At 37.3% G+C, this 20056-nt stretch overlaps 1 pseudogene; it reads left to right on the plus strand.

The window, feature by feature from the left end:
• Nucleotides 1-7113, plus strand: part of LOC118538356 (glycine cleavage system H protein, mitochondrial pseudogene) — a 31710-nt pseudogene extending 24597 nt beyond the window's left edge.
• Nucleotides 7114-20056: the final 12943 nt, after the last annotated feature.

Raw genomic sequence — 20056 nt, forward strand, 5'->3', positions numbered from 1 at the left:
AGAGCCCTTTTCCATTTTAAGATTAGAAATATGTGAATATATTCATGGTAAGATACCCCAGGATTAGAAAAGGAAAGAGTGGAGAGTTAAGTAATGGACAAAACTTGTGAGTTAATCAAGACAAGCGTCCCAGGTCCAGTACAGATGGGTATGAAAAGAGATGGAACATTAAGAAAATCCAGCAAAGGAGCATTAAGGAAGTGAAGTCACCCTCCTCCTAAAGGCTTTGTTATCCTAGGAGCTGAGCTGGGGAGATTGTACTGTTAGGTGGTCCATCAGTGGAGGAAAAATAACATTTACACCAATACTGTATGTCAGGGATGACTGCACTTGCTGTTATGGGTACAGCAAAGAGTATACCTGATGGATTCTTAAAAAGATACATCATCTTTGGAAATCTCTTCAAATGCTGTGTGGCTATGTCCCCTTATATCTTTGAAAAGTGCAGGCTTCATCCTACTGTTGCTGATGCTTTAGTAATTCTCCAAAGGGAATGCCATTGTCACACTCAATGAATCTAGAAAATGTCTGACTGCAGAAACCAAATTCTCTGGTTTATTAAGAATGTCTCAGAAGCCCTTTAAATGAGAAATTCCCAGAGATGCGTTCATTCTCAAGCCCAGGGATTTGCTAACTTCTTTGTATCTCATTTTCAAACAGAGACGGGCTATGTGGCAGATTAAAGATGGCATCAAATTCTTCCCTTCAAGAGGTGAGTTCCACATGAGAGACTATGGACTCTGAAAAACAAACTGAGGGTTCTAGAGGGGAGGGAGGTGGGAGGATGGGTTAGCCTGGTGATGGGTATTAAAGAGGGCACGTTCTGCATGGAGCACTGGGTGTTATATGCAAACAATGAATCATGGAACACTACATCAAAAACTGATGATGTAATGTATGGTGATTAACATAACATAATTTAAAAAAACTAAAAAAAAAAAAGAGGTGAGTTCCATTTTATCTCTCCTTCATCATGGGCTGGTCTGTGACTGCTTTGACTAATAAAGTCAGTGAAAGTGATACTAAACTAATTCTGGGCATAGCTTTTAAAAGCATTAGTCTTGCCCTCTGGAGACCTCTGATCTATGAAGTTAAGAAGTCTGACTACCCTGCAGGAGAGACCATATGGAGAAACCTTGAGACTTGATGGATAGAAAGACAGTGATTGAGCAGAGCCCAGCCTTCTAGTCATTCGACAAAGGCAATGAGCATTGAATAACGCCATTGCCGAACCACCATACCAGACAAGCCACCAGCTACCCTATGTGGTAGGGTATATCCTAGCTGATCCCTGCCTGAAGTTTTAACATTAAGAAAATTGTTGTTGTTTTATGTCATTATGTTGGATGTAGTTTGTTACACAGCAATAGTTAAATGGGACTTTCTAGGAGGAAAGGTGAGGATAGGTGATCCAATTACCAAGTATTCATGAAACTCACCTTTTACTTTCCCTCTGCCTATGTCTTATCACTGAGAGATTTCTTCTTCTTCTTATTTCTTATAAAGGGTGAATGTATCAGATTTTGAAGTTATAGGTTTTTAGACACTTGTCACTTGAAGTGTCAGTTTTCTGGCATAGAACGTGGTTGCCATGACCTGAGATACCGGCCCTGCATCTAGCTGTGAGTGTGTGTGGTAGACTACATATCTGCTGTAAATTTAAGACATATGATAGGTTAATTAAAAAACATGCCAAATCATATTTATAAGTTATATGAGGACATCAATTTCTGGAATAACAGAGTGAAAACCTTGGTGACCTTACTCTCCCTCTAAAACAACAAAAATACAGGCAAAACAACTAAAACTAATCATTTAACAATACACTTGTCAATTCACCAACACCACAGAACAACCTGAAACTCATTTATCAAAGAGAAACTACTAAATTTCAGTTATGTTAGGGGAGGCAAGTCTGTGAAGGTTTAACTTGGGGCTATTGTTATTAGTGGTGTGATAGCCAAAAGCAGACAATGGAGAGATATGACCTACTTAGAGCTTCTTTAAAAACACCATCCCCACAATATTGCCAATGTTTTATCCAAACTTGCAGCTCCCTGGGAAATCTCTATTCTCAGAGCATGGTGGCTATGTGATTTGATCCAGAGCTCAGCTCAGTGAAAGTGGGAAAGAGGAAGTCTACCCCCAGGTTCTTACCAAAACAAAGGCAAGTCCCAGCAACATCTCAGCTGCCTGAAGCTGTGATTTCAGTTGAGGCCAACAAGAGACTGGCTGGAAATTTAAAAAGAAAATCCAACAGAACTAGAAAATCATAAGGAATTTTGAAAAGTTTCCACATATTTCTTGGAGACTAAACAGCTGTGAGAAAGCCCAGGAAAAATCTAGGAAAGAAGTCAGTGGGCACTCCTTCTGACTGACTTGGAGGGTTTGAATAAACAGGAAGTGAAAGCTAAATCTGCCTTGTAAACTGTAGTTTGAAGGTTTGCATTCTCATATAGATCCATTTGGCAAAGGGTATAAATATAAAAGAAAGGCATTTAAGAAACTCTGACCAGTTATTGCCTGACCATTAAATTATATTGATCCCAAGCATGACCCCTAAGAAGCCAGATTTAAAATAAAAACAAGAACTTAAGAAAAAAAAAAAAAAAGCTAGCAGAAGACTCAACTCAGGGGCCACACATTGCAGAGAACACAGAATCTATAATTAGTCCAGGAAAGTTACTAAACAAATAAGCACCAATAAGAAAACAACAGCAACAACAACACACCAGCAACAGCAAACCTTGGGGACAGAGGAATCCAATACTAGAACTGAAATAACATATTATCTAAATGTCTAGTTTTCAACAAAAATTATGAGGAATGCAAGGAAACAAGAAAATATATCACATACACAGGAAAAGAATCAAACCAAACCAAACAAACAAACAAAAAAGAGAATGTCCTTGAAAGCACCCAGATTGTGGACTAAGTAGACAAAGTCTTTAAATCAGCAATTATAAATACAATGTGCTCAAATAACTGAAGGAAATTATGTCTAAAGAGCTAAAAGAAAACAAAAAAAAGTATGACAATGATGTCTGACCAAATAAAGAACATTGGTATAGGGACAAAATTATTTTTTAAAAAAATAAAAACTCTGGAATTAAAAAGTACAATAACTGAAATAAATAATCACTGGAGGAGCTTAAGAACAGATTTGAGCTTGCAGAAGGATTAGTGAGCTTAAAGAAGCCAATAGATATTATCCAGACAGAGGAGCTGGAAGAAAAAAGAATAAATAAAAATAAACAGTGTCAGAGACTTGTTGGAAACTATTAAGTGTATCAATATATGTGTAATTGGACCCCAGAAAAGGGATAGAGAAAGAGGCAGAAAGATATTTGAATAAATAATGACCAAAAACTTCTCAGATTGATAAAAAAAATATTAATCAACACATTCAAGAAGCTCAGCAAACTCCAAGTAAAGTAAATCAGAGAGATCCATACCTAAACATATCATAGACATATCATGAAATCAAAGACAAAGAGAAAATGTTAAAAAGAGCAAGAAAAAAAAAATGACACCACAGACAAGGAATCTTTACAAGGACTAGAATGATTTTTTTTTTTTATTAGAAACCATGGTGAGGGGCGCCTGGGTGGTTCAGTCAGTTAAGCATCTGACTTCAGCTCAGGTCATGAGATCAGGGTCCTGGGATTAAGCCCTACATCAGGCTCTCCACTCAGCAGGGAGTCTGTTTCTCCCTCTCCCTCTGCCCCTCTCCCTGCTCATACTCTCTCTCTCTTTCAAATAAATAAATAAAATCTTAAAAAAAAAAAAAAGAAAAGAAACCATGGTGACCAGAAGACAGTGGGATGACATCGTCAAAGTATTGAAAGAAAACCACCATCAATCAAGATTTCTATAGGTAGCTAAATTCTTCAAAATTGAGTGAAAAATTATGACATTTTCAGAAAAATAAAAACAGAGAACTTATAACTTCCAGACCTATCCCACAAAAAGAAAAAAAAATAGTAAAGGAAGTCCTTCAGAGTGAAATGAAAACACACTGAATGGTAACTCAAATCCACACAAAAATATAAAGAGCACCAAGAGAAGTAATATATAGGGATTATGAGCAACAATATAAACATATTTTACTTGTAACACTTTACTTATCCAATCTATTTTTTTTTTTTTAAGATTTTATTTATTTGACAGAGAGAGACACAGCGAGAGAGGGAACACAAGCAGGGGGAGTGGGAGAGGGAGAAGCAGGCTTCCCGCTGAGCAGAGAGCCCGATGTGGGGCTCGATCCCAGAACCCTGGGACCATGACCTGAGCCAAAGGCAGACGCTTAACGACTGAGCCACCCAGGCGCCCCTATCCAATCTATTTTAAAGGGCAACTGCATAAAGCAATAATTTTAAAATTGTTTATAGGCTTATAACATGTAAAAATGTAATTTGGATGACAATAATTGTACAAAGGAGTGGGGAGGGAACTGAAACATTGGAGCAAAGTATTATATACTACTAAAATTAAATTAATATTAATACTAACTGGATTGTTTTAAGTTAGGGTGCTTAGTGTAATCCCCAGGGCAATCACTCACTAAGAAAATACCTAAAAATACAAAAAAAGTAAAACAAAGGAATGAAAAAAGGTACACTAGAAAATATCAACTTAACAAAAAAGAAACCAGGAATTAAGGAATAAAGAAGACATAAGACATATAGAAAACATATAGCAAATGACAGACATAAATCCTCCCTTATCAGTAATTACATTAAATGAAAATATGTTCACCAATCAAATGTCTGAAATTGGCAGAATGGGAAAAAATAAGATCCAAATATAGGAAATCTAAAAAAACATGCTTTATATTAAAAGACACAAGTTAAAAGAAACAAGTTAGAAAAATATAATTTATGCAAAAGGTAGCCAAAAAAGAACTAGAGTGAGATACTAATATAAGAAAATAGACTCTAAGATAAAAATTGTTACTATAGGCAAAGAAGAATATTTGATATTGTCCAGGTCAATATATGAAGGAGATGATACTAAGCAGAAATGTATTTCAGCACAGAGCTCCAAAATACATGAAGAAACATCTAATAGAATTGAAGAAAGAAATGGACATTAAAATACGATAGTCAGAGACTTCAACACCTACATGCAATAATGGAAAGAACAACCAGGAGAAAAGATCCTCTTTGAATAACAACTTCAATAACACTGTAAATCAATGGGAACTAAAAGACCTCTCTGGAAGACTCTACACAACAGTAGCAGAACATACATTCTTTTCAAGGCAAGACCGTATGCTAGGTCGTAAGACCAACCTGAATAAATTTAAAAGGATTGAAATTATACAAAATGTGTTCTCCAACCACAGTGGAATTAAATTAGACATCAACAACAGAAGAAAATTTTGGAAATTCACAACTATGTGGAAATTAAATAACGCTCTTTTAAATAACCCAATAGGTTAATGAAAAAAACATAGGGAAGTTACAAAATGAAAATGAGGAATGAAAATGAAAACACAACATACCAAAATTTACAGGAAGCAGGTAACACAGTGCTTCGAGGGAAATTTATAGCTATAAACTCCTATGTAAAAAAAAAAAAGAAATCTCAAATTAATAACCTAGTTTCCCAGGTTATGAACTACAGAAAAAAGAGCAAACTGACTCGAAGCAAGCAGAAAGAAAGGAATAATAAGATTACAGTAGAAAGAAATAAAATAAAAGATAGAGAAAAAGCAATGAGATCAAAAGTTGTTTTTTTGAAAGGATCAAACAAAATTGATACACCTTTAGCTAGAGTCACAGAGAGAGAGAGAGAGAGAGAGAGACAGGGAGGGAGGGAGGGAGAAAGAAAACTCAAATTACTACAATTAGGGATGAAAAAGAGACACCACTACTGATTGTACAGTAATAAAAGTTGTAATAAGGGAATACTATGAATAGTCATATGCCATTGTATTAGATAACTTCAATGAAATGGACAAATTTCTAGAAAGACAGAAACTAACACAATTTACTCAAGAAGAAAAGATAATCTAAAAAGACCTACAACAGGCAACAAAATTGAAATAGTAATTTTAAAACTTCCAACAAAGAAAAGGCAGGCCTAGATGGCTTCACTGGTAAATTGTATCAAACATTTAAAGACAAATGATGACCAGTCTCTTACAAATGTTTCCAAAAAAATTAGAAAAGGAAGTAACACTACCTAATCCATGTTATGAGGCATTTTCCCAGTACCGAAACCAGACAAAGGTAACAACACAACAAAGAGAAAATCACAGACAAACATCCTTTTTGAATACAGAGGCAACACGGCGCTGCGGAGCGGGGCGGGGCGGAGCGGAGCGGTGGGTGCGGGGCGGTGCGGGGCGGGGCGGCGCGGGGCGGGGCGGGGCGGGGCGGAGCGGTGTGGGGCGGGGCGGAGCGGAGCGGTGGGTGCGGTGCGGGGCGGTGTGGGGCGGGGCGGTGTGGGGCGGGGCGGAGCGGAGCGGTGGGTGCGGTGCGGTGCGGTGTGGGGGGGGACGGGGCGGAGCGGAGCGGTGGGTGCGGGGCGGTGCGGTGCGGGGCGGCGCGGGGCGGGGCGGGGCGGAGCGGAGCGGTGGGTGCGGTGCGGTGCGGAGCGTGCGCCCTGCAGTCTCCGCGTAGCCTCCGTGCCCGCTGCCGCCTGCTTGCAGTGACCCTGGGGGCTGAGGGCGGGCGCGGTCCGGACACTGCGCACGGGCTCCGCTCTGCTCTCCGTGCCTAAATTCACAGACAAACATGAATGGATAACAACAGAAAATGGTATTGGAACAGTGGGAATCAGCAATTTTGGACAGGAAGCTTTGGGAGATGTTGTTTACTGTAGTCAGCCTGAAGTTGGGACAAAACTGAACAAACAAGATGAGTTTGGTGCTTTGGAAAGTGTGAAAGCTGCTGGTGAACTCTATTCTCTATCAGAAGTAACTGAAATTAATGAAGCTCTTGCAGAAAATCCAGGACTTGTCAACAAATCTTGTTATGAAGATGGTTGGCTGATCAAGATAGCACTCAGTAATCGTTCAGAACTGGATGAATTAATGAGTGAAGAAGCATATGAGAAATACATAACATCTATTGAGTGAAAATGGAACCCCTAAATAAACTAGTATGAAACAACTTAATCTAGCATAGTTGTTTTAGATTAGTGGTACACAGAGGATTTAAAATAGCAACTATTAGCAATACCAGTGGAGAAAGAAACTACTTGTAACAATGCTAATGGAAGAAAATACCCCTTAACTTCATAATGATTGCAGAAAAACACAACATGCATCTGTTTTGCAACACCCTCTGATTTTTATGCTCCAGTTATAATATTCAGAATCCTGAAATTATCTTTGGTTAAAAACTAGTTATAAAAATTATGTAATTCAAGGATGACATTGTTACCTTAAGCCTTAAGCTTACATCTATCCCTGGATGGGGGTCAAAATGCTTAAATAATCTTTCCATTGGAAATAACTGGCAGTAGAGAAAGGTTTGTTGGTTGTAATGTGTCAGATAAAGAACAACACTACCTTAATTTTGCAATATACTGCACTTGTTGGTGCTATTTTTATACAATGAAGCAACAGCCTTGCAGGAAGATAGTTTAATAATAAAACATTGAACTTCTTCGTTATTCATGTTTTTTGTTTTACTCTTAATATTTCATGTAGTGACTCTGCTGGTATTTGTGAAAATGCTAATTTTAACTTATGGAAAGTTATTTTTTTAAAAGGAAATTTAAGCCATAACAATGAAAGTTTCCAAGAAAATGTTTCCTTTTAGTCACAAATCTGGTTTTTCAAAGTCCTAATTGCCTGGTAGCATTAAGTACCATTTTTGGTCATCTTTAATATAATCAAAAAGAAAGCACAAAAAAAAAAAGAAAAGAATAGCAAACTAAACACATCAACATATAAAAAGGATTATACACTACGACCAATTAAGATTTATCCCAGTAATGCAAGGTTGGTTAAACATCCCCAAACAATAAATTTAATACACCATATTAATAGAATAAAGAATTAAAACACATAATCACCTCAAAGATGGGGAAAAAAAGTCATTTGAGGTAATACAGTGGCCTTTGGTGATAAAAACACTCAACAAACTAAGAATAGAACTCCTTCAACCTGATACACACTATGAAAAACCCACAGCTAGCATAATACATACTAGAGAAAGGTTGAATGCTTTCCTCATATGATCAGTGATAAGATGAGAATACCTGCTATTGCTACTTCTTTCCAATATTGTACAAGTGGTTGTAGCCATAAAAATTAGGCAAGAAGAAAAAATAATGGACATCCACATTGGAAGAAATAAACTATTTCAATTTGCTATTTGTTTCAAAGGAAAAAAATCTTGAAGAAGGTCAAAGTGGGAGGATTCAGTTTTCATCTCACTACAAAGCTACAGTTGTCAAGAGAGTATAGTACAGACTCGAAAATAGATCAATGGAATAGAATTGAGAGTTTACAAATAAACCCTTTTATTTATGGTTGATTGAGTTTAACAAGGGTTTCAAGACAATTCATTGGAGAAAATATTATTTTCAATAAATGTACTAGGAAAACTGTATATCCACATGCAAAAAACTGAAGCTGGATCTCTATCTCACACCATACACAAAAATTAACTCAAAATGGATCATAGACTGCAGTGCCTGAGTGGCTCAGTTGGTTAAGGGTCCAACTCTTGATTTTGGCTCAGGTCATGATCTCAGAGTTGTGAGATCAAGTCCCGCATCCGGTTCCATGCTGGGTGTGGAGCCTGCTTAAGATTCTCTCTTCTTCTCCCTCAGCAACTCCCCCACCTCCCTCTCAAAAAAAAAAAAAAAATAGATTTAAATTAAAAAAAAAAAAGATCATATACCTAAATGTAAGAGCTAAAACGATAAGACTCCTAGTAGATAATATAGGAGTAAATTTTGTGGCTCTAGATTAGGAAATGGTTTATTAGATATAAAACCAAAAGCACAAATGACAAAACTTTTACTTCATACTTTTACTTAAAACTTTTGTGTGTCAAAGGATACCATCAAGAAAAGGAAAGGAATCCATGGAATGGGAAAAAAATATTTGCAAATCATATACCCAATAAAGTCTTTGTATCCACAATATATAAAGAAGTCTTACAATTCAACAATAAAAAGACAAACCGATTTTAAAATGGACAAAGGATTTGAAAAGATATTCTCCCAAAGAATATTTATGTGTCTAATAAACACATGACAAAATGTTCATCATTAACCTTCAGGGAAATGCAAATCAAAAAACCACACTGAGATACCACTTCATACCCACTGACATGGATACAATTTAAAAGTAATATCAAGTGCTGGTGAAGGTGAAGAGAAAGCATTGCTGGTGGGAATGTGAAATGATGCAGCTACTTGAGAAAATAGTTGGTAGTTTCTCAAAATGTCAAACATGGAATTACCCTGTGACCCAGAAATTCTACTCCTATTTACATACCCAAGAAAAGTCAAAACATATGCCTGTGCAAAACTTGTACACAAATGTTCCTAGCAGAATTATTTACAATGGCCCAAAGGTGGAAACAACCCAAATAAATGTTCATTAACTGATGAATGGATAAACAAATTATGGTATGCCCAAACAATGGAATATTATTCAGAAATAAAAAAAATGATGAACCACTAATGCATGCAATGACATGGGTGAACCTTGAAAACATCATGCTGAGTGATAAGAGCCAGCCACAAAGGCCACATGTATGATTTCATTTATGTGTGAAATGTCCAGAATAATGAAATCCATAGTGACAGAAAGTAGGTTAGTGGGTGCTTAGGGCTGGGGGGAAGTGGGGGTGGGCAACGGGGAATGATTGCTATGTATATGGGGCTTCTTTTCAGCTTGTTGAAAATGTCCTAAACTTAGATTGTGGCGATGGTTGCGCAACCCTGCGAATATATTAAATGCAGGGACTACATTTTCAATAGGTGAATTTCACTGTATGTGAAATAATTTTCAATAGGGCTCTAAAAAAATAACTGTATGAAAAAGATTAACTAAACCTCTGAGTAATGTTACTAGAATTCTTGAACTGATTAGTAAACTATAACTGGTATTTTCTTGAAAAACTCACGTATGTCCATGGCAATATGTAAACATCCAGTTGTATATCCAATTGCTTATCAAGATTGTCATATTTTTCCTGCAACTGAAATTGGCACCAAAAAAATGCCCTTAATTTTTTTTTCCCAAAAGTAATAATTTCTTTCCACTTTGGCTTGTGTACTGAGCGTATTTCTCCCCCTCTATGTTTGCAATTTTTCTCTCCAACATTAATTGCTCCTGGTTTTACTCAAGCTTTCAGCTTCCTTTTAAATGGGATAACTGGGGTGATGGACATTAAGGAGGGCACATGATGTAATGAGCACTGGGTGTTATATAAGACTGATGAATCACTGACCTCTACCTCTGAAACCAATAATACATTATATGTTAATATTTTTAAATATAGAAAAATAAACAAACAAACAAACGAACAAATTGTCCAGTTCCCACTATCTTCTTCTCAGACCTGTTAGCTTCAGTAGGATCCTTTCAGCAGTGGCAAACTAAACTAGTTAAAAAACCAAGACTTAAACCCTTCAAGTTTTAGTCCTTGATTTGATAATATGTTCTAACAGAGTTTTTTTTTTAATTCCCCCCTGGCAGTTATTATTTCATAGACCCATTTCTATAGTTTCATTGATATATGAATGACGGGAATCAAAATTAAAATAAATGGTGATAGAGGTGTTTCAGAATATGGAAAAGGTACATTTTTAAAAGATCTTGAAGCTTTTTGCCCCATCCTCTTCTTTTTGCTATGTGTAAGCAGGAACTATGGATTTCCTAATATCTATAGGAACTATGACCAGAGCCCAAATCACTTTCCTGGATAAGAACTTTATTAAACTGAAGGTGTCTTCCTTTTGATAGCATCAAAATGAATAAGTCACTACATTTACAAAAATTAAAGAAATCCTAATGGGGCATCATAAAAAGCCACATGACTATAAGTTGGAATTGATTTTCCATGAATTGAGCATGTTTCTAAATGGTCATGGATGGATGCAACTCTTCCATTTTATATTGGATTACTTCAGAAACAACAAGCCCAGAATCTGATTTAATTTGAAAGATGACAAAATTATATCCCTCTGCTGATTCTCCAGGTGTTAGAAGTAGATGAAGAGATTTTTTTTTTTCCGTTTTCCACCAGTCCTCCTAAGTTAATTTGACAAATGGCTTTTACAACAAGACAACATGCAATTGGAATTGCATCAAGAATAATGAAAGTGTCAGACAAATGGCAAAGCATAATTGGGGTAGCTTGTTTGCTTTTCCTTGAAATTGTAATATGTTTGACAAACCAAGATGTTGTGTCTGCTATGAAAACATCACTAGAGCAATTCTCTGATAGTACTAGCTAGTTGATACTAATTAATGACAACAGGAAGAATATTGCAAGCAAAATTTCTTAGTAGCATATAGGGGGACAAAATTGTATGAACAAAGCTAAAATCAATGTTTTTATTTCTCTTGATAAGAAAGTGAGATTTGACTTGAGAATGTCTTAAAAACAATTGAAAACATAAGGCTTCTGCTTAGTTCCATAGCAATTGACTATGTGACCTTAAGCAAGTTAATTTCAATCATTTTTACACATATTCTTTCAATAATTTTATTTTTGTCTTGTCTGCCAGGCCTTTTTCCAAATCGTGGTTACAGAGAATTTCTTAAGACATTCAACACCTGGTTATAGGAGCTGAAAGGTTTGAGGGGTTTTTCAAAGTTGCTATAATGGTACTAACACATTAAAAAGAGAGACGCAAAAATTGAATAGCTTAAAGGAAAAATCATACCAGTTTATTTCTCTCTCCTGCACAAGTCTTAATGAGACCTGTCTAGGTCAATGGGGAACTGGGTTCCTTACAGTCTATCAGGGACACGTTTCAAGTCACCATGTCCCTATGTCATTGTTGCTGTCTACTCAGCAGAAGCTGGTCACTGTTACAGGAAGACAATGGTCAATGGCCAATGACCACAGATGGTCAGCGACCAAGGATGGAGACACTACTGCTATTCCAATGGCAAGATCATAGTCATATAACCAGGCCCAAAAGCAAGGGAGTCTGGAAAATTTAGTCGAGCTTGTCAACCATAATGTCCAAGAAAAATAGGAGACCAGATTTTAGTGGCAATCAGCTATCTCTGAGAAAAAAAATTCAGAAAGCACAGTAATTGCCATATTTCTCATCTATAAAATAAAATATTATATTTAAATTAATTTGATTTAAGTCTTTGAAAGGAAGTCTCTTTGGTACAAGGCAATCTCCAATGCACTCACTTTGCATAAGAACACAGACCTTTAAAATAAAAAGATTGCAAGTTTAGAAGAGCAATACAAACACATTGAAAATGTGATGCTCTACAAATTTTAAAGCAAAAAATAATTAAGCTGTGGACCAAGAGATGCCCTCTGTGGCCAATTACTTTTTTTTTCTAATTATGATTGTCAACAGCCTCCAACAAATAGCTTGAGTTAAATTCACAACATTCTAGGCACATTAGCTATCATAAAATGTTCTTTCTTGGGAAATTTAAAATATTTAACCTTTGCTTGGTTAAGCGAAGTGTGGCTGTACCTTGAATAGCCCCAACCCTATAAAGTTGCTAAGGTTTGGGGTCATCTTAATGATCTTTTAAATTATCTCTAGGTCCCTTTTCTTTCAAAGAGATTTTAGATGTAGGAGTAGTAGGAGTATAGTGGTTAGATCGGTTATTATTATTATTATTATCGCTAATAATAATAAATTTTAAAAATTATCAAGCAGAACACATCAGAGTCATCTAGGGAACATTCAAAACATATACACTTGGTTCTATACCCAGATATACTGGTTCAAAAGTTCTCTGGAGGCCCCAAGGCCTGCATTTCTTAGAAATTTATAAGCCTGGTTGAGAATTGCTATTATTATGACCTCAGGAATAGGAAAGAGTAAAGGATTACTTTTTCCCAAGTCTGAGATGTTTTAAGTGTCTTCAAAGACTTGAAGAGAATTGGACACCCCATTAGAAGGGAGGGTTGGAGAGAGGGAAAATGGGGCAGAGGACACCTGTCACAGGCAGGTTTAGTCTCTGTTGGAGGCCCCTCCCCACTCACGTCAGCACATGGTACCCTTCCCCTTGGCTCCAAGTGTCTGTTTTTTTTTCTTTTAATTTTTATTGTTATGTTAATCACCATACATTACATCATTAGTTTTTGATGTAGTGTTCCATGATTCATTGTTTGCATATAACACCCAGTGCTCCATGCAGAACGTGCCCTCTTTAATACCCATCACCAGGCTAACCCATCCCCCCACCCCCCTCCCCTCTAGAACCCTCAGTTTGTTTTTCAGAGTCCATCAACTCTCATGGTTCATCTCCCCCTCCGATTTCCCAAGTGTCTGTTTTGAATCGGGTTTGGAAAATGTCTTTTCCTGAGAATCCTTTTTACATGTTGGACTGTTTCAGGGAGCATGAAACTGTTTCTCTGAAGAAAATCCCAAAGCTTCCTAGGGAAGATTTACTAACTTGGAGCAGATCTGACACCTTATTGCTGAGTTCAGTGCTACAGAAAATTGGCAAGGTGCAATAAAGAACAAAACCCTTTCTAATGCATCCCTTTGAGCTCTTTCAGAAGGTGGTACAGGAAAGAGTTCTTCCCATCTTTCAGAACTTGTCAGTGTCACCTGATAAACAAGTAATGGCGTCAGGGGAATAGAAGGTTTATCCATGTCTCTCCCCAGAGCTCACAAGGCTATATGATTTCAACTTACCATGTGCTTTCATTTTGAATATTTTATTAATCACTCATGATAGGAGAACATTTCATTCTTGAACCTGATTAATTAACCTTATTTTGTAGACCCCTCTTAGAAAGAGTGATGGTACAGAGCAATGTGGTGTAGTGGCTAAAAGAATTGAGAAGAATGGGGTCAGAAGGTCAGAATTCAGCTTTGCACTCTCTCATTCCCCACCACTTCCCACTCCCCTTTGCTCCCTGCTGGTTATGTTCCCTCTCCTTTCCCTCTTCCTCTAGGCTCTTTCAGAACATCTGTATCCTAGCCATTTTTTTCACTGGACTGTGTTGGTACTTAATACCAGTGGGATCATTTCTATCCAAACAGACTGTTTAGCAAGACTTGCCTACAGTGCTCAGTTGTTTGAGTGGGGACAGTGCTTAATTTGCTTTCAAAAGAACCTGGCCTACTGTGAATGATAATCACCATATTTATTCATATAATTTCACCCTTTAGTTTACTACTGAAAGGGAAGATTTTATAGTTTCAATAGTGATGAATATAAATGTAATACTGTTGCCCACATAGGAAAAGCCTACCTATGTTTCAAGACTTAGCTAAATGTCTGTTACTTATCTTCCCTTAAAGATTCACTCTCTACTGTCAGAGGAAGTTGGGGTTCTCCCCCACCACTTCTGTGATATTTTGGCATTCTTTTATTATATAACTATACTTATTTGCATGCCCGTCATCTACTCTAGACCAAGTCATACCCAATTTTCTAAATTCAACTACAGGCCTGGTTTGAAATTTTTTGGACTAATTAAATGAATAACAAATGAATATACATAAAGAGTTTTTTTTTTTTTTTTTTTTTTTTTTGGCAGGAGGGAAAAAGGAACAGTCAAAGTATAACAACTAGAGGCTAATTTTTTCTTTTTTCCCCTTAAACTTGATTTAATTAAGTATGGTTATCAACCTAGTTTTCTAAACTTCAGGGCTAAGGGATATACTAATAAATATATTCCCTATTCCATCTCTTGGGGCTAGGAGAAACAAATAAAATATTGTGGATAAAGAAAGTAAAACCATTCGAAACAGAATAATTTAAGAAAACTAATAGTAGCATTCTATGTGTTCAATATATTGCACTTTTTAATCCATTGCTTGATTTGATTTTTGACAACAACCTTCTGAGGAAAGTAAATTAAGTATTATCTCATGCTATAAAGCAGGGGGTAGGGGTATTAAGGAACTCATGCTGGTTACACAGCAAATAGTAGAACCAGAGGTAATTTAATTTCAGATTCCTAGTGTAGTGTTCATTTCACTACATCTCATCATGGATACCAAGTGTGAGGTCTTGGTTGGCATACTTAATGGAGAATAAAAGCATCTCCCCTCTTTTCAATCCAGAATTTGCTTTTTTTTTTTTTTTTATTGTGATGTGTGTGTATGTGTTGTAAGTGATCTGGATTTCAACTACACATTTCGGGGTTCTAGTCAGTTCACAAGTTTGTAGATAGGGTCATGGGCCAGGTGAAGAGATTTATGTATTCTCAATTTTCCCTTAAAGTCCAAAAGACAGAAGGTACGTAGGTGGCTCAGTTGGTTAAGCACCAGCCTCTTGATTTCAGCTCAGGTCATGATCTCACAGGGTTGTGAGATCAAGCCATGCTCCCTGCTGAGTGAGGGGCCTGCTTGAGATTTTCTCTCTCCCTCTGCCCACCCCCCCACTGCTTGCACTTTTTCTCTCTCTTTCTAGTAAAAAAAAAAAAAAAAAAGGTCCAAAAGACAGAAAGAGAACAGAATAACTCTTTTTTTTAGAGAGAGAGATTTTTTTTTTATTTATTTCTTTGACAGAGAGAGAGAGCACAAGCAGGGGGAGAGGCAGACAGAAGGAGAGGGAGGAGCAGGCTCCCCGCTGAGCTGGGGCTCGATCCCAGGACCCCGGGATCATGACCTGAGCCAAAGGCAGACGCTTAACTGACTGAGCCACCCAGGCACCCCTTTTTCTTTCTTTTCTTTCCTTCTTTATTATTATTTTTTAAACAGTCATCAGCTTATCATTCATGTAGTCCCAGAGCAGCCTCACCCAGGCATCTGGGACTGATAAGGCTGGTGCTTCTGTCAGTTTTTACAAAGTAACTTAAATCTAAAAATGCAATTGATGATGACACAGTGTTTTTAAAAGTTGCTCTTTTTCCCCAGGTTTCGAAGCTGTCTTTTAACATTTGGAAGTTTCACGCGATTGTCTGTCGCAGTGCCCGAGAGAGATTATACAGCTGCGGCCCTTCCTTCCATCGTGGACATCTTTGTGGTGTCTTATTAAGATAAATACCAAGAATAGCCTTGAAGGGGAAAAGCAACGGAGGAGGTGACATGGGAGGGCAGAGCCTTGCTGGGGAACCGTAGAAGAGGTGAGACTCTCCTGCAAAGCCCTCTGTTTCAGCTCTGTTCGTGTTCCTTTGATGACTCAGAGTGTCTGTACGAGGGGTTATACTGGTAGTGAGGCTACGAGAGGAGAGGGCAGCATATAAATACCAATTGTCATCAGCACATGCTTATCCTCTGACCTCAGGCCTCCTTATGTTACAGCAATTCCAGTGACTTAGAAGCTCACTCCGATTTACCAGTTCATCGAGATGGGTCCGTGTTGAGGGGAACCTGAGCTCTCGACTGGGTTTTCAAACAAAAGTATAGGTTTCCTGACGTGATTCACAAAGCTCAGAACAACTGTATTGTCAGCTAGCTTTTATTCCGTAACTTTCTGGTCATTACAGGAAATAGCTTACAAAACAGGAAATCTTTTCATGTTCCAGGTGATTTCCCAGACTTATTGGCCATGAAATGTCACCTTCTCAGGTGAGAGAACAGAATTTATCACAATTAAAGAAAGCATTGACATCTGGCTTTAAGTGGTTCAAGAGTTCCTTTTAACGTGAGATTGCTACTCTATTTGTTACACGTGCACGTGTGCATGGAAAATTTATTATGACTACGCGTTATGTGTTCTTCAAGAATGATCATGTAATTTTTATTGCTTTCAGAAATGTCTGCTGCAAGAAAACTTTCTTGTCTTTGAGAAACTAATGAACCATGTTTATGATCTACAAATGTGTACTGAGTAGTAAAGTAATACACATTGACCTGCTGGGGCTCTCGTTTTCCACCTTGCTCTATATTACTACACAAAGTGAGCAAAACAAATCAGGATAATTATGGGGGTGGGCTGATGCTTCTGAGTCTAATTTTCTCCAACTAGTTGAAAAGGTGTGAAGGCATTAATATCTAATTAGACCAGATTAGAAATGTATGGCAATTTAAATCCTTACACAGCCTTCTGAATCTAGGATTGTTACATCAATTTAGGAAACTTTTTTTTTTAACATTTCATTTATTTATTTGAGAGAGAGAGAGAGCGCATGTGCATGTGCAAGGTGGGGCGGGCAAAGGGAGAATGAAAAGCAGACTCCCCACTGAGCAGGGAGCCCAATGTGGGGCTCGATCCCAGGACCCTGGGATCATGACCTGAGCCAAAGGCAGACGCTTAACTGACTGAGCTGCCCAGGCACCCCAATTCTAGGAAAATTTTATAGCAGATATTGTTGCCCTCTCTAGTCCATCAGCTGTAGAATGTGGTTAATTGTGCTAGCTTCTGCTGATTTGGAAGTGCTAATGGCACTCCCTCTTTTCTTTTGCATCTTTTGTATTTGTAAGCACGTTGACATAATAGTCAAGCAGGCAAACAGAAATGGACTAAGGTATCAGTTAACAATTGTTTCCCAATAGTTTTCAAAGTACAGAGCTCCCTAGTAATGTTGAATTGGAGAAAGTATTACTCCTCCAACTGAACTCCTAGAATAGAACGGGAGAAAGGTAGAATGTGCCTACAGGAGAAACCCTTCCCTGGTGAGATTTCTGCATGAAGACAAGAAACAGGAGAGTGTGAGCCATCCACAATGAACCAAGCAACTGGCTCCATTGCTGTTCCAATGCCATGGCCCCACTTCCTACTGAGCATTGTCCAGTGGAAGCCAATTTTTCACCTGTCTGCTCTGTGGGAAAACTGAGTAAAGGGGTATGAGAAGAATAAGATCTGTTCCTGCCCACATAGTTCCTTCTTGGGGAAGAGAAGACAATACTCTCATTAGTAGTTCTTCAAAGGATTAGCTTTTAAGCTTCAAGTGCTATTGTTTAAGAAATCTTAGTCCAAATACAAATAAACAAGGAAACTGAGAAACTTTCAATCTAATCATATAGGCAAACTTTTCTGTCTGCCCTTTGAGAATTAAGAACAATCAGGTCCTGCTCCTTTAGCATGAATGAAATAGCTGTCCTTAAAATGGAGTGGACGAGGGTGGCTGTTGGTAGCAGTGGTCAGAGCAGAAAGTCTTCTCCCCTGATTTTCACAACTAAATGCAAAACTCTGGTGTTCACTGTTTACTTAAAACATATGGTTGTCAGTCAAATGTCCCATATAATAGTGTGACTTTAAACAGATTCCTTTGTCCAAGAGTAAGAGAAAATAATAATAAAGTAAACCAAAGTCTGAATTCCACCTTCTTAATAATAAGCAGTCAAACCTAGTGGGAACACTTTGGAATACAATTCAGGGGACCTAAGTCCTTCTCTACTTCTGCCTAAATGCCTGACCTTGAGCAAATTACTAAAGGCCTTTGCCACCATCTTAATGCACTCTAGAATAGAGATTTAAAAATGTTAGAGCCAGAAGAAACGTAATACATAACCTATTCAAATCCCTTTTTCTACAAATAATGAAACCTAGGACAAAGCATAGGGATCTTTCTCAAGGTCGTATCAATTAAAAGAAAAAGAAAAATAGGACCAAGGTCTTGCTTTATAATACCTTTTCCTTTAATGCATAGTTGCTGTGAGGACAACCTGAGAATGTGTTATGTCAAAGAATGGCATTATATAAATCTAAATGAGCATTACTAATGCTTGCCTGCATATCATTAGGGAAAATCATGAAGATTGAATTTTCTACACTAGATTGAAATGAACCTGAGGAATTGAGTTTGCAATGAAAAGAGAATGTGTGCCCTGTAAAGATTTATTTTAGTATTTAGAAAAAAATATGGGGAAAAAAAGCCCATTGAAATGTTTAAAACCATAATCAATAATTTCTTTCCACTCAAGATTATTATAAAAGCTCTCTCACTTATATTCACTTTGTTGTGTTGTATTAATTTTGGCTCCTCTGGTCTCTTGCTAGTCTATCTGGAAATACAATGAGCAAGGGAGAGCTAAAATCCAAAAAATTTTTCTAAGATATACTTAGCGATAGTAACTAGAAAGGATAAGATCAGATCCAAAATCTGTGCTTTAAAGGCTCTGGAGAAGTAGCAGTGTTATTAAATACATTGATGAGGGTTGTCGTGACTTGTATCATTGGTGCTCATAACCCCTGACCCACTGATAATCTGCCATGAAAAATAAAATTTTAATAGTATTTTTTTCTGAGAACATTGCAACAATCACCTTTAGGAGACATCAGTGACAGTATTCTTTGTGATCTGCTATTTCCTTGAGTTTGCCCTTGTGGATGTCCTTCACGAGAATGACCAACTTCTGTCTCTCCTCTGAACCACACTGACAAGGATCAGCTGCTCTCATTTAATTAAATGGCTATAACCTTTGATAGTCCTGTTCTCTCATTCTATCCTCTCAGCCGGCCGCAATGCAATACCCACCGGTATTTAAAGCGTGATCCCAGCACAGGTATTCTCAGTTGCTGGCAGGTTTTGGTTTACTTGATCAATGTCTCCAGAAATTGTATGTGGACTACATTCTGGTAAATTAAATCACATCTTAAATAAGCTAGAACTCACTTTTTCAAAAAAAAATGAAATAATAAATCCTGCTCCCAACCCCCACCTCAAGTCCTTAATTTACCTGAATTAGAACTCTGGATTCTTATATCAGTAGGTCTATTTAACAATTAGGTCAACTCTACATCATCTTAATTGTTAATATAATCTAATACTGTCAATAGCTCAGGACAAGGAGAAAGGTGTGAAATACTGAGAAAATATAAAAATTTGAACCCAGACTTTGGTTTTGTAATCTGTTAATATTCATAGCCGGTGTGTGACACTCATTCTTGACTATATATAGCTTATTAAACAAATAGTAATAAATGAATAAATGAATCTCTAAAAGAAGTATGTGAAATTGATTATGTGAAGGTAGGTTCTTAACCTTGAAAGGGAGAATACCACATGATGTCCTTTCATTTAAA

Source organism: Halichoerus grypus, chromosome 3 (genome assembly GCF_964656455.1).
Source record: "Halichoerus grypus chromosome 3, mHalGry1.hap1.1, whole genome shotgun sequence".
Taxonomy (NCBI): Eukaryota; Metazoa; Chordata; class Mammalia; order Carnivora; family Phocidae; genus Halichoerus; species Halichoerus grypus.